Source organism: Cupressus sempervirens, chromosome 5 (genome assembly GCF_028749045.1).
Source record: "Cupressus sempervirens isolate cs-2001-9-10 chromosome 5, ASM2874904v1, whole genome shotgun sequence".
Classification (NCBI taxonomy): Eukaryota; Viridiplantae; Streptophyta; class Pinopsida; order Cupressales; family Cupressaceae; genus Cupressus; species Cupressus sempervirens.
Window position 1 is genome coordinate 659489 of NC_143122.1, and position 15017 is coordinate 674505.

Consider the following 15017-nt stretch of genomic DNA (forward strand, 5'->3'; position numbering starts at 1 on the left):
CCTTTTTGGTCTACAATTGTGTTTGTGTTCAAGTTCTACGATCTTGGGTGAATCTTTCCCTAAAGAAAATTCTTACATAAGGGAATCAACCCTAGCCCAAGTGATGCATGACCTAACAAAGGGGAAAATTATCAAGGCAAATAAGAAGTATGGTATTAGAATTGCACCCAAATAAATTGCATTCAACATACTTCAGAACAACATTGAAGATGTTGTAAAGAAATCCACTCAAATGTGGCAATCAATATATGGATTGACAACTATCAAAGTGGGAGAAGAGGATCCCTTTGAGGGAATAAATAATGGAAAAGGAGAGGAAGAAAAGGAAGAGGAGCCAGAAAAAGAAAAAGAAGATACCAATGTGGAGGAGACACAAAAGAAGAAAGATGAAATGGCCACAGCTGAAGAGTGGTAAGAAGAACAGAATGTGGAAGACACACAAGTGCCAACCATGAGCCCTCCACATGATACAAGCACACCTATAGAAACCATAACTACAAATTATTTTCCTAATAACTCACCTTAGAACATCAACCCATTAACTATAGAGGATCTACAGAAAATCCTTGACCAATCCACACTACAAGTCAGGTTGTGTGAAAATCATGTATTGGTCAGTGTTGAAGAGCTTTAGAAGGTAGTAGCTAATATAAAAAAGGAAAAGGTGAATCCACAAGAACCACCTTCTACCATCCTTTAGCTACTAGTGCTCAACCTCTAGTGCAAACATTAGATGATACAACTACAAAGGTTGACACTACTACAAAAGTTGACATGGTTGAACAACAAACTTAGACTGCTCAAGAATAGAAGGTTCCAAAAGCACAAATAGGAAAAAAAGAGGTATCTATACCTAAAACATAAACACAAGGACTAGGTCAGACATTAATAATTGATCAAGGTAGAATTGAAAAAAAGGACATACCAAAGGAGGAGCAAGAAGCCATACAAACATTGGTAAATTTACCAACATCTAGCACTCCAATAAAAGTCCTTCAGAGACCAAGTACTGATGCAATACCACTTCAAATTTTAGCACTAGGCTCCAACTCATCCAAGGTTACCAAGGTATTTCACTATGGAGAAGTGATTTTAGATGAAGAAATTGTGATACCAAAATATGGCTATGCAACCATGACACTAGAGAAAATTGGCATAATGCAAGAAGTCTTGGAAAAGAAGAAACAATAGGAAATACTCAAAAAAGAGCACAAACAAAGGAAAGCATTACAAGATATTAAAGACATCTTTTTAGATGATTTTAGCTTAAAAACACCTAATGAATCTAAGAAAATATTAGAACAATTATTAGAAATTGTGGAACAGGTGAATAATGAAGACCACGAAGCCAATGTAAAATTAATGGAATGTTTTGAAAGGAAATTCCAAGGCAAAGTCAACGAGAAAATATCAAGTGATATAGCACTCTCACAAGTTAAATTGGCCACAAAAATTGAGGAAGTGAAGAAGGTACTTGAGAACATATTCTCATTGTACACAAAATTGTGTGATCCCACACTCTTCACACAAGAAATAGGCCATAAGATTCTGAGTCTAGAGAACAATTTGAAACTATCAGGTATGCAATTACCTAAAAATATAGCTCAAAATGAGAAGCATTTCCATTCATTGCTTCAAAAAAAAAGTCAACTAGTTTTATTAATAGTAGAAGAGGCTAATATAAGAGCCAAGTTGACTAACATTCAAGCCTCTCTTACCCCTCATATCGAGATACTCCATAAGGAACTAGGATATGCAGAGACATTGATGAAGAAGGATCCAAATCTTTCAACATTAGATGGACTAGATCACCTTGCAGCAGAGATAGCCATCCACATAAAATTATTAGATGTTACATTAGACAACTAGGACACCACTTTGAAGATTATAATAGAAGTTCACAAGAACTTTTTGGAAAAATACATAATCAGTGTATAGACCCTTTGACATAAGTGTCAAAAAGGGGGAGATAAATATGCAAGGGAGAGATAAACAAAATAGGGAGATAATCCAAAGTGGGAGAGCACACAATAAAAGGGGAAGCAAAAAAAAAGAAGTAGAAATAGATTTTATATCATATAAAGAGTATCAGTCAGTGTTTTTGAAGCCAAAGAGTATCAGCAAAAAGATCTATGTAGAATAGATTTTGGATAAAGAATAGGCACATTAACTCAGGGAGAGTTACAAAATTTTGAGGTATATAAGTCTATTATAGAATTTTGAAAATTTTGAAGTTTTGTGTATATGTCGAGCTATGAATGTATCATAGCTGAGGAGATTAGATCTATTATATATAGTTAAGTGTTTTTTACACTTATGTCAAAGGGGAAGATTGTTGATCTCAAATTGGTTTTGACAATTGAGTGTCAACACACTTCAGATATTTACTAAGTTCATGCCAAGCTAGTAATACATGCCGAGTATAATATGTATAGATGTCGAGTTGAAATTAGTGTCAAGTCACTTATGTCCTGAGTGATTCAAGTATCAATTAAGTAGTTGATGTTGAGCAATTCAAGTGTCAAGCCAAAAATAGAACTATAGTATGCATCGAGCATCAATATTATCAAGTGTCAAGTAACACATATTAGATCTACTTATTTATGATGGCATAAACAACTATGTAAACCATTTTTATATTGACTTATGGATAAATCTTGGAGCTTTGAAGATAAGGATGAAACTATTTGGATTCCCTATGCAATCAACATGCAACCAATCAAAAAATTAGAAGGGATTAAGCAGCAAAATGAATGAATCTGAGTTGTAGATTCATACCTAACCCTAAGCCACCAAAAAGTATTTTTAAAAAGATGAAGCCCCATAATTTAGTATGTATGAAGGTATGCATGCAAGAGAAGAGTAGAAGGAAGAGAAGGGGTGAATTGATCATAAAGTATTCAAGGTGACTTAGTAGGTGAAAGAATTGTAGAATTAGTTTACAAAACAAAGGATCAAAAACTCAACATTGGAAAATCATATTAGAAAGGATTAAGAAGGATAGAATGGTGATTTGAAACCAGCAAGTTAAAGTTGTAAGTCATCAAATCAAACATTCTACTATTACTTTCTAACAACTGTATCAACAAAGTGAAATCCTTTAGACTAAGGTTGACTTAATAGTCACTATAAAATCTTTTAACAGGGTGACATTCCAAATGAATGTTCCAAAGTCCTTTAACTAGGCACACTTCTAACATGGTGTTAAAATCCTTTAACAGGGTGAGAATTAATAGCCTGTTGTAAGCCTTTAACAAGGTAGACCTTTCACAAGGTAGATCATGTTTTATGGTCAACTTATTGTAACCTTAACAGGTGACACTTTATTGCTACAGTAGTGTAGAATTGTGGGTGTCATCCCCACCCCAATTTTACCTTATCATTTGGAGGGTTTCTAGGTAATCATATTAGGTGTCAAGTGTGTGTATTCTCATAGGTTTTGATGCATTTTCTTTACATTTCATTTCAGTTTGTTACATGCATCTAATGAATGGTATAAGAATTTTAAGTGTTGACGTTTGAACTTTTGATTCACACCCCCCCTAGAAGTGTATGTTTCCCATTTGTAATTCCAACAATAGTACCTACTAAAACACTTTCTTGGATTCTATCTAGTGTTCCCATAATATCCCCTATGTCATCTAGCTATTGTTTCTTTTTTCCTGTCTCTTTCTAAAGGCACTCCTCCTTCTGGTATATTGCCACAAACTCTCTCTCTCTCTCTCTCTCTCTCTCTCTCTCTCTCTCTCTCTTGTGCCTTAAATTTTGATCAAATTTATGAATATCTACCTCTACCATATCTAAAATCAGCTTCACATTGTGTGTTAAATCAAGCATAGGTGTTTGATCCTCGATAACTTTCATCTCAACATTCAAGTTTTCAAGATTGGTCAACACCCTCACTTGCAGACCTCTCATGTCAAGAAATTTTTATATTGTTTCAACACCATGTTCTTTCTTTTGAGCTAATAGGCTTTTAGGTGGATTTTCTTGTAAAACATTAATTTTGTTGAACAATTTTAAACTCTTAGAAAGTGCATTATTATTTTCTATTAGCATTGATGGGCTTCCCTTCAACAAAATCAAAATGAAGAGTCATAAATGAAACACAAATTATGATATTTCCTTCATTGCACCCATATCTTATCTTTATGTCCCTATGATACAAGGGACAAAACTGAAGAGGTAATGTTGGAAACATGTAGCATGGCCAAAGATGCGAAGGCAACACCTATTGGTAAGTAGATTCCTATTTCTCTCTCATTTTTCATATGTTTATTTCACTTGAACCATTATTTCTTAGGGGGAATTTTGTAATATTGGATTCATTTTATGCAAGAAGCGATGAGGACATTCTTGGATCTACCTGTGTTAGATGTATGAGAACACTAAATAATTGTGATGAATTGCTAATGAGAAATGAATATGGACTTCCCATGAGAGCCCAACTTCTAGGTACTTTAAAGATTGATCCATTCTTAAAGATTTTAGATGTTAGGGGGGTGAAGCAGGCTAGGAGAATGAGCATCCACCTTCATGTGGTTGGCCCTGATTAGTAGATACTATAAAATTATTCTCAAAACCAATTGAAGTTCAACATTAACCTATGATTTCATAACAACTAACTGTGTGAATCTCTTGGTTTTAGGCAATGCAGAAGGAGGCCATAGTTTAGTATGCAATCTTAATTCATATGCATACGAGATCCGATGGAGTTGAAAAATGAAACAAGTCTACAATTTTGTTAATGATTTTTAATTCGGTTTTTTAAGTTATAGATGATTAGAAACATTGTAACTTTGATTGTTATAGGAAAGGGTAACTTCCTTAGCATGCAAGAAAATCAAGAGTTTCTATGTGTTGACTTGTTGAGGACATTCTCTTGGCCATAGAAGCTAGAGTTCTAATGTTAATGATGGTCTAAAATTTTAAAATGTTAATAGATCTATTAAATAAATGTAAACATGGTGCATTTTTTTATCTCCACCTATTGTCCATGCATATAGAACGTAGTTGCATGTGCATGTTGGAATATTCAAATATGGAAAGAGTACTTATGAGAGGGGGGGGTGAATTATAAGTATCACACTTTAGCCAATAAAAAAATTTTAACTGAAAGTAAATTGCATGCATGTAAATACATCAAGTAAACATGAAACTAAACACATGCATCAACAACTCATAACACTGCAATTCGGTAACCCAGAAACCCTCCAGGAATAAGAAGGCAAAATTGGGGTGGGGATGATACCCACAAAAATTACTATAGCAATATTGTTCAACCACTTCTGATGGTTTTCCCTGTTAAAGGCTTTACACTATGTCAATAGTGACTTGGTTAGAGGCTTTACAAACACTTAACATGAAGTGTCACACTGTTAAAGGATTTTAATCACCTAATTAAAGGATCTGCGAAGTAGCTGTTAAGCTAACCTATCACCATAGGATTTTCATTCTAATACAATTGCTAGAAAGTATTAGGTATAATGGACCTGATAGATTACAATCCTTGATTTTTGAAAGCAGGCACCTTTTCTGCTTTCTCTGATCTTGATCCTTTGTGATCTAATAACCTTCACTTCTGAAAATAGATTTCCTTGTGCACCCTTGTATGTCCACTCATATATGTTTACAATGAAATTTTTTCTTCCTTATAAAGACATTTGAGGATTTAGGGTTAGGTATGGATCTACGATCCATATTCAATCTTCATTTTCTGCTTATTATTTGCACTTCTTCTATTGGTTGCATGCCTTTATCATTTTTCTTATTGGCTGCATGTAGATTGCATAGGAAAAATAAAATATTCGATCTCATCATTAAATCCTTTGAGATTTACCTTATGTCAGCTGTAAAAACTGTTTGCATCATAGTTTGTGCAATTACAAACTCTTATGCTGATATACTGAGTTACTTAGCTCTTGAAGTATTGCTGATACTCGACTCTTGTTGTTTCCTGGATAGCTCAGCACCTAAAAAAAATTTTATCACTCAAAACCTTAAGTTACTCGGCACTTGTTAACACTTGGCACCTTGTGTTGCTCAACACTTGTTAACACTCGGCACTTGTGTTACACGGCACTTACACTTCACTCGATATCTGATCTTCACTCGGTATCTGATCTTCACTCAGCATCTGAAAACTACTCGGCACATGAAGATCACTTGGCATTTGTTGTGAATCGGCATGTATGGTGTACTCGGCTTCAATACAGAGTAGGTAAGTGTTATTGGCACTCAAGTGTCAAAAACCATTATGAGGTTAATAGTGAATTCTCGATTCAGAGTGGCAGAATCTTATTTTGGATGTGATGAAAAAATGACATGCACTAGAAGATGGGAAAATAATGTTCCTTTTGCAAGTCTAGAACATTTTTTATTATATTTTATCACACATATCATTTAAGAACATTGTTTTCTTCATATTTTAGGTTGAAATAGGCGTATTTTTTCCATTGATAATGGTGTAAGAGGTTTAGAAAAGGAAAAGTGGTGCAAGAGGACTCATTTTAAACACTAGTTTGATCCAAATGAATGAGATTTTATTGTTTTACTTCCCTTTTTTTCAAGATTTAACTAGAAACAAATGCCTTACATTGAATATTGAGAAACTTTGTTTTAATTTTGAACTAATTATTTAAATAGAGGGTTTAGGTCCTAGGGTGATATTAATGTCATTTTAGGTATGATATGCTTTGACCCTTCAAATTTCTAGTTTCTTCAAATAGTGGCTTCCCTAAATGTCAAGTTGTTTCTAGTTTTGCGTGGTTATTCTCCCTAGAAAGAGACAACATTGAAGAATTAATGAAAATTTCCTAGCTTGTTTTCTTGTTTTAGTTTTGAATATATTTTCAATTTAAGATGATTAGTCCTTAATGACTAGTGATATGAAGATCATATTATTTAACATTATCTAATAGCATCTTATCTAGCCTCTCCATTTTTTGCCCATAAATTTTCTATATCCTTTTTTAAAAAATTAAACCATGACTACCATATGCCATATATGATGCATCTACTCATTCAATCAACTACACCTATCATGCAAATGCTTCTAGTTCTTTATATTTGGTGATCATATATTTCTAGATCACCTTCTAGTGCTCACTTCAAAATTTTGCAAGTTGCTACTAGATTTATTCATAATGAATGCGTATGATAAAACACATAAAATATTTTCTCATAATCTAACAAGTATTTACTTGTCATAACTAATATCACTACCTATTTCTATTGAACTAATGGAATAAATGATTTTACATTGCATAATATGTTGCTTGGTTTTTGACTTATCCTTGGTGAAGTCTGGCTTGCAAAGTTGCTACCAATTCTTACATTGGGTGTTTTTGAATCCTTCTTTCTAATTGATGAACCATATATGTTTTGCAACTTGCTTAGGTTTTCCTTTATATAAGTATGTCCTCCAAGATTTGTAGATATGAATTTGGGGCTTGCCAAAGCTTTCTTTTTTAATAGATCTAGTCTTCTTCTTCTTCTTTTCTGTGGAGCTAGAAACAATCCTTTTAAAGAAACTTCTAGTTGGAGGAGTAGCTATAGGTGAATTATATTTTGTTGAGTCTGTCAAAATATTCTTGGTACTGAGAATGATTTTCCTAGTGAACAAGCTAAATCCTTTTCAATTTTTATTCATTGTAGTATGATAATCCATATTCTCCTTATCAATCAGGCTTTCCTCCTCAATAGGAAAACATCCACTATGCTCTTGAACTTTCTTTACAAACAAGTTGGAGTTCGTGTCCATAGAATTTGTGATAGTTCTATCAAATAATATTTCACTTGCAAGGGTCAATGAATCTGAATAATAAATCTCTAATGGATATTCCTTCCCCTAACATTTGATGGAGTTTTATGAGTGATCACTAGAGTATGAGGAAAGATAAGCCCATCATGCATCTAATTGTGTGTAATTTCTACACTTAAACATTTGATGTACTCGAATGAATGAGCCAAAAGAATTGTGAAAATATGAAGCTTCCTTATCCCTATTCACAAGATTATCCATTTCTTGACACTCTATAGGCTTTCCTACTATTGTGTAAGTCTTCCTCATTTTGAACCCTTGTGATATTTCTATTTCAACATTTTATTTATTGGAGTGAATGAGAGGAGAGCATTATGAAAAGCTAGAGCTTCATTATCCATATTCACAAGGTTTTTCATTTCTTGGCACTCTAGAGGATTTCCTTCTATTGTGTAAGTCTTCCTCATTTTGAGTCCCTATGATATTTCTACTTCAACAATTGATTTATTGGAGTGAATGAGCGAAGAGCATTGTGAAAATATGTAGCTTCCTTATCCCTATTCACAAGGTTATCCATTTCTCAACACTCTATAGGCTTTCTTGCTATTGTGTAAGTCTTCCCCATTTTGAATCATTGTGATATTTCTATTTCATGTAGGGACCCTAATCTTGTGCCTAGAAAAGGATTGTCATGACTACTTGAATCAACAACATTTCTTGTTGAGGAAAACATGTGGTAAGACTCCATCATGCCTTGCATCCCTCGAATGTCTCCCAAACCTTTTGCAAGTCTATCATTTTCAACTTCACATGAACAATCTACTCCCAAACTAGAGTGTAGTCCAAATTGATTGGAAGACTTCTTATTAACTACAACTAACTCACTGAAAGCATGCTAACCTAGTTTTGTAACCATATTTATTTTCATTGAAGGTGTCCTCTCAATGTTACATTTGTCCATGCTAGCTAGCCCCTTCTGGAAAGAGAACTCTAAGACTTAGCAACATTTTTTAAATAATTTGGTTAGCTATCATAATTATGACAGCTAGCCCTGACAAATGAATATCATGTCTACAACACAATTGTCACATCAATGTCACAATTGTGACAACTGACTGGAAGCTTACACTATTATAATTGTGATGACGTATTGTCACAATTGAGATATCATAAACATGAACTCTTGTCCCTTCCTTCTTCCAAGTTATGACAATGTCAACTGTCACCATTATGAAGAATCCCCACACCATCACAATTTGCGATAGAAGAAGTCTGACAACCTTCCAATAGGAGCCAATTCATAGTTTTTTTGCTAGGGCAATGCACAATTGCGATGGCCTATTGTCCCAATTTGGGTCCAAATGTAGTAGTGGAGACTATTAACCTACCCAAAGGATTGGATTTTTGTTTTCCCTCCATTTTTGTTGTTTTAGACATTTTTTCATCTTCTAAGATCAATTCTCATCTTTGACTTTGTCAAGTTTGTAAATGGTGAACTAGGTATCTCTAAAATTACCACCATAATCTTATGTGTATTCTGACCTTTCTAACCCTTTTTTTAAAAGAAATTTGGGCAACATTAGCATTGTGAAGTTAATTTTTCTATATCAATGTCTTCATAGTCCTCACAAACATATGTCTACCATTTTTTTAATAACTTTTGATCTACCTAACCAAATGGAAAATAAATTACATATTATTTTCTACACTTTTTTAAAAAGTGTTGATTTTAGATTATTTTGATTTAAGTTATGCCCAATGCATGAATAGGTACCAAAATTTCAAGATGAGGTCACTTCAAAAATCATAGAAAAAAATATTTGGCAAAAAATTATGAAAAAATACACAACTTCTAGATCTCACTCTTACCTATCATCCTATTATAGGGTTTTACAAAATACTAAACATAACTATATGTTTTGTTGAGCGCACAAAAAATAGCTAGCTTATATTGTTTTTTAGAAGAAACAAAATAGGAAAAAGATTTCATGCGCACAAGGTTTGACCCTCTTAATGTTATCCATTTTGTAAAAGCCTTAGTAGTTTATAAACTAGATTTAGAGGACTACAATTTTTGTGTTTTACACATTTTCTCATTTTGAGTGCATGATCCTCAAATTGGTCTTCCAAGATCAAATTTACCTAATTTTAGAAAAAAGGTGTTCATGTATACCCCCTTTTGTACACTATCTTGGTGCACTTACCTATTTCTATGTGTTATTCTTCTCAATTTTATCTATCTCTTCATTCATTTCTTTAATCCAATGTTCATCTTCAAGTGCATCTTTAAATGTTCTAGGCTCAAACTCATAATTAAACATGTATTATCTTCTAACTTTCTTTTTTCATCACTCAAACATTCTTATCTCCAATCATATGATTTTGTGATTGGTTCCTTTTGACATATGTTTCTAAAATAGGCTCATTTCTAGGTTCTCCAACATTTTCATCATTCAATGGCGACTCAACAGTTTTATCAATGTGCACTTTTTGTGGCTCAAGTACTATAATTTGTTTCTTGGTGGCTCTCTACTATTGTTTGGTTATCCTTTTTTGTGACTTGGTTTGTTGCTAGGGTAAAGTGTCAGGTTCTTATTCTTGAACATAGACAAATATATTGTAGTCTTTAGGTTCCTTCTTCATTTCCTCATCATTTTTATTTGCAAACTCATCAATTCTTACATCTTAGTTTTGATGCAGGAGTATCCTAGGTGTAAGAGCAATCTTACATCACCCAAAAAAAATATTTTTAGTCTTTACTATTTTAATAAAGACTAGTGGACAGGGTGGTTAGTATTTCTAGGAACTTGCTATTTTTAGTAAGTTTTTCATATGAGCTCAAAATGTTCTCATTTTCTACATGAAGGTTCATTTTAGAATTATAATTCTACCATAAAAATTTTATTGCTCTAGGTTATGTATTAGAAAAGTTAGTACAAATTTTCAGTGGAAATATTTGGAGAAAAATCTTCAAGCTCACCATTGAAGGCCTTAGAGTTCCTGGATGAGGTCTAAAAACTTGATGAAAGGACACTCGTGTGGTTCTGAGCCTATAGATCAGGAGTTGGTGTTTCCAAAAAGTGGTATAGTAGCGAATCAGAGCAATGATTCAAGAGTTATGGCCTTCCAAAGTTGGGTTACCCAAAATTTATAAAATAATTGTCAAAAATGTATTTGGTTGACTTTATATGTATTTTTTGGCCTATTGGCTCTAGGTATTAAGTTTGAGAATCTAGAACCTTCTCAGGTGGTACAAAATTGCCTATTTAAGAAAGGCCCAAACATTGTCTAGAACAACTTTGGGTGGTAGTTCATAGCTTGGTCTTGCAAATTACTATAATGAAGGCCCCCATGTGGGTTAGCATATTATACTTGTGAATTCTCTAACTCTGCATTTGTGGCAATAATAAGAAGTCCATTTTTTGTTCTCACATTTTTTTGTTGTTTCTTTATTTATGTTATATGTTTATGGTATTAAGGGGAGCATCCTTTATCAAATGTTATTAGAGAAAGAGTTCTTGAGTGTGTGGATAGATCATCAACTATGAGGTAGTTTACACTAGGATTGTGGTTTGGGCTAAGCATGTAGACAAATCGTTGACTATAGGATAGCTTGCACTAGGGTTTCACCAAAAGTGCGAACATGCCTCGATGAAGAGAGCATGGCAGAAGAGCTATAGGTGTTACACCTAAGGGTTTTAGAGCCCTCCAAAGACAAATGCAAGCATTGGAAGAAAAAATGCACAGAGGAATAAATAGATAAAAGCAAGGATAAGGATGAAGAAGAAGAAAATGTTGAAGCAGAAGTAGTTCTAAACCTAGAGGAAGAGGCTTTTTAAGGCCATCTCCAAGATTGGAAAAAGACCTAACTTTGAGGTTCCCACATTTTTAAGAAATATTAACCCAGAGGAGTTGATCAATTGGATCAACGAACTAGAGGAGTACTTTGAGTATGAAGATATTGAGGATCCTGATAGGGTCAAGTTTGCGAAGAAAAAATTGAAGGGCCATGCTAAGATCTAGTGGCAAGAGGTTTAGTTGGAGAAGAATAGAAAGGGAAAGGACAAAATCAATATATGGGATCAAAAGATAGCTAAACTAAAGTGATAATTCATTCTTGTGGATTATGAGCTTGATCTATTAAAGAAAATGCAAGGGTTGAAGCAAGTAGGAAAATCTATTCAAGAGTATCCCAAAGAGTTCTATCGAGTCCGCATTAGAATTGGCCATGCATAAGCTGATAAAGAGAAACTAGCCGATTATCTTAATGGGTTAAGGCTAAATATTTGGGACAAGCTAAGTCTAGTTTGAATGATTAGTATTGAGGAGAAATTGAGCAAAAAGTTTGATAACAAGAATAGTGGAAGAGGTCATAGTGGAAGATCTAGAGGATGATCTTATCAAGGTTGTAATGATGATCATAAGAATAAGGATAAGGCTAGAAGTAGCAGTTAGAACCAGAGGGAAAACAATTCTAATTATTTCCATGAATAAGATAATAGAGATCAAAGAAGAAGAGGCAGAGGAAGAGGATTTGGAAGAGGAGGCTTTAGTGGGAAAATTTTTTACTACAGAGAAGAAGGGCATAGGTAATTTGAATGTTCCCAGTGCCAAGAAAGGATAGATCAGAGAAAAGAAGGCTAGGCCAGAGTTGCACATGTTGATGAATATGCCAAATCATCACATTTTAAAGATGCTGAAAGAGGAGAAGTCCTAGTTAATAGAAGATTCCTACTTAGTGGTCAGAATGAACCTAATCAAAGAAGGAGCTTGTTTTTCAGCAAAGAGTCAATTTCTTCTTTCATTCCATACTCCAACTGAATCTTTATATCCACCTACACCCCTACATCATAAAATTCAAATTCACTAGCATCAGTAAGTAAAATATAGTACAAAGAAGAGGAAAATCTTTTTGGAGTTCTACTTAGCCTTGTTGACTGTCTAACATTCACTGGGGTGTCTAGTATTTTTTTTTGTGGTTGTTGCATTTCATGAGGAATTGCTAGAACATCATATTTTGGAGTATCATCCAACACTACATAATCATCTTCTTTCTTCTCATGTTGTTGCAATAGATCTTTGTACAACACTTTCTCATTGAATATGACATCTTTGCTTCTTACAATTTTACAATTTTCAAAGTCACAAAGACTATAACCAAATTCATTAATGTCATATCCAAAAAATACACATTTCTTTGACTTAGCTTCTAGATTGGTTCTATTTTTAGAATTTATATGAGAAAATGTTTCATGACCAAAGGAGTAGAGGGACCTCTATTAATCAAATATATAGTAGTATTGATAACCTCTAGCACATGTTTAAGGGCAACCCTGCATGCAACCCCATGCTCCTTGCATGCTCCATTATTGTCTTGTTCATGAGTTTAGCCACTCCATTTTCCTATAGAGTCCTTGGAATAGTTTTCTATCTACGAATACCATTAATGGAGCAATAACCTTCAAATTCATGACTACAATACTCACCACCATTATCAAATCTGACACATTTAATTTCTTTCTAGTCTCATTTTCAACCAAGCATTTCCATTTCTTAGAATTTTAAAATACATCAAAAATCTATTTAAAGAAATAAACCCATACTTTTCTAGTTGCATCATCAATAAACATAACATAAAAATGAGAGCCACCAAGGGAAGATACCTAAGCTAGTCCCCATACATTTGTATGCACAAGCTCTAATCTCTCACTTTTCTTTTCTTCCCAGTCTTCACAAAACTCACTCTCTTTTGTTTTCCATACACACAACTTTCACAAGAGTCCATATTAACACATTTTAGACATGGTAAAACTTTCTTTGAATAAATAATCTTTATACCTTTTTCACTCATGTGCCCAAGTTTGTTGTGCCACAATGTTTTATCAAAATCTATAGTAGCTAATTATTCTCCCTACTCAATGGCAGCAACTATTCCTGAACATTCATTTTTCTCTTAAACAATCAAAATAGAAGGTACAATATGACCTATACAAAGATATAAGATGCCTACTTTAACACCTTTTTCTACTACAAGGGAACCTTTTGAAACATTCCAATTTTTATCATTAAAAGTAACTACACAATCCTCATCACCAAGTTGCCCTACTAAAATTAAATTCCTACTCGGCCTTGGAACATGTCTTACCACATGTAGTAGCTGATCATTCTCATTCTGCAACTTAATCTTAACTTTTCTATTTCCAACAATTTGATAGGGTTCATTATCCCCCAAATAAACATGTCCAAAATCCCCTTGGACATAATCAATAAAATAACCTCTATGAGGTGTAGCATGAAATGAAGCACCAAAATCTAAAACCCTTGAATCATCAATACTTTCTAAAGATAGAAGCAAAGCATCCTCTTTAGATTTTTTGCTTACCATATTTGCCTCCTTCTTCCCTTATAGTTTATCTCCTTCATTGTTATTTTGATTCCAAAAATATTTCTTCTTATGTCCTAGTTTCCCACAGTGTCAGCAATCTCTTGGTCCTCTAGATTGAGACCTCTTCCCCTTTGGCTTTCCTCTCTATTTCCCACAATTTCTAGAATTATTCCTCTCTCAATTGTTCTGCCTCTATTTTATGTATTCAAAGCACTTCCTGATGTAGATCCACCTAAGGTTTTCCTACGAGTTTCCTCACTCAAAATAACACCAATCAAAACATCATATTTTAGGGTATTAGATCCAAAAATAGAATTACTCACAACCATTACCAGGTCATTCAACCTTTCACTCAAAGAACACAAAATCAAGAGAGCCCTAGTTTTTTCATCAAAATTAATACCCACAAAAGATAACTAATTAGTAATAGTATCAAACTCATTTAAATGATCTACAATAGATCCACCTTCTACCATTTTCATATTAAATAAATGCTTCATGAGAAATACCTTATTTGAAGCGAAAGAGCTTTTCATACAATTTCACTAGGGTTTCCATCATCTTTGCTTTTATAATGTTAAATGTCACTAATGGTGCCAAGCATAATCAAATGCTTCCAAGTGCCTTTCTATCTAAAATCTCTCATTCCTCATTTTTCATAGTTCCCTAGTTTTTAGTTTTTCCTTGTAATGGCTTCCATAAATCCTTCTGATAGAGATAATCCCCCATTTACATCTTCCATAACTAAAAGTTCTACCAATTAAACTTGTCAACCCTCAACTTACCCTCATCTACCATCAATCCCAGTCAACCATGAGACCTCCTTGCAAGGGCATTTCCACTAAACCCCCATAGAAATAATATAGAGAG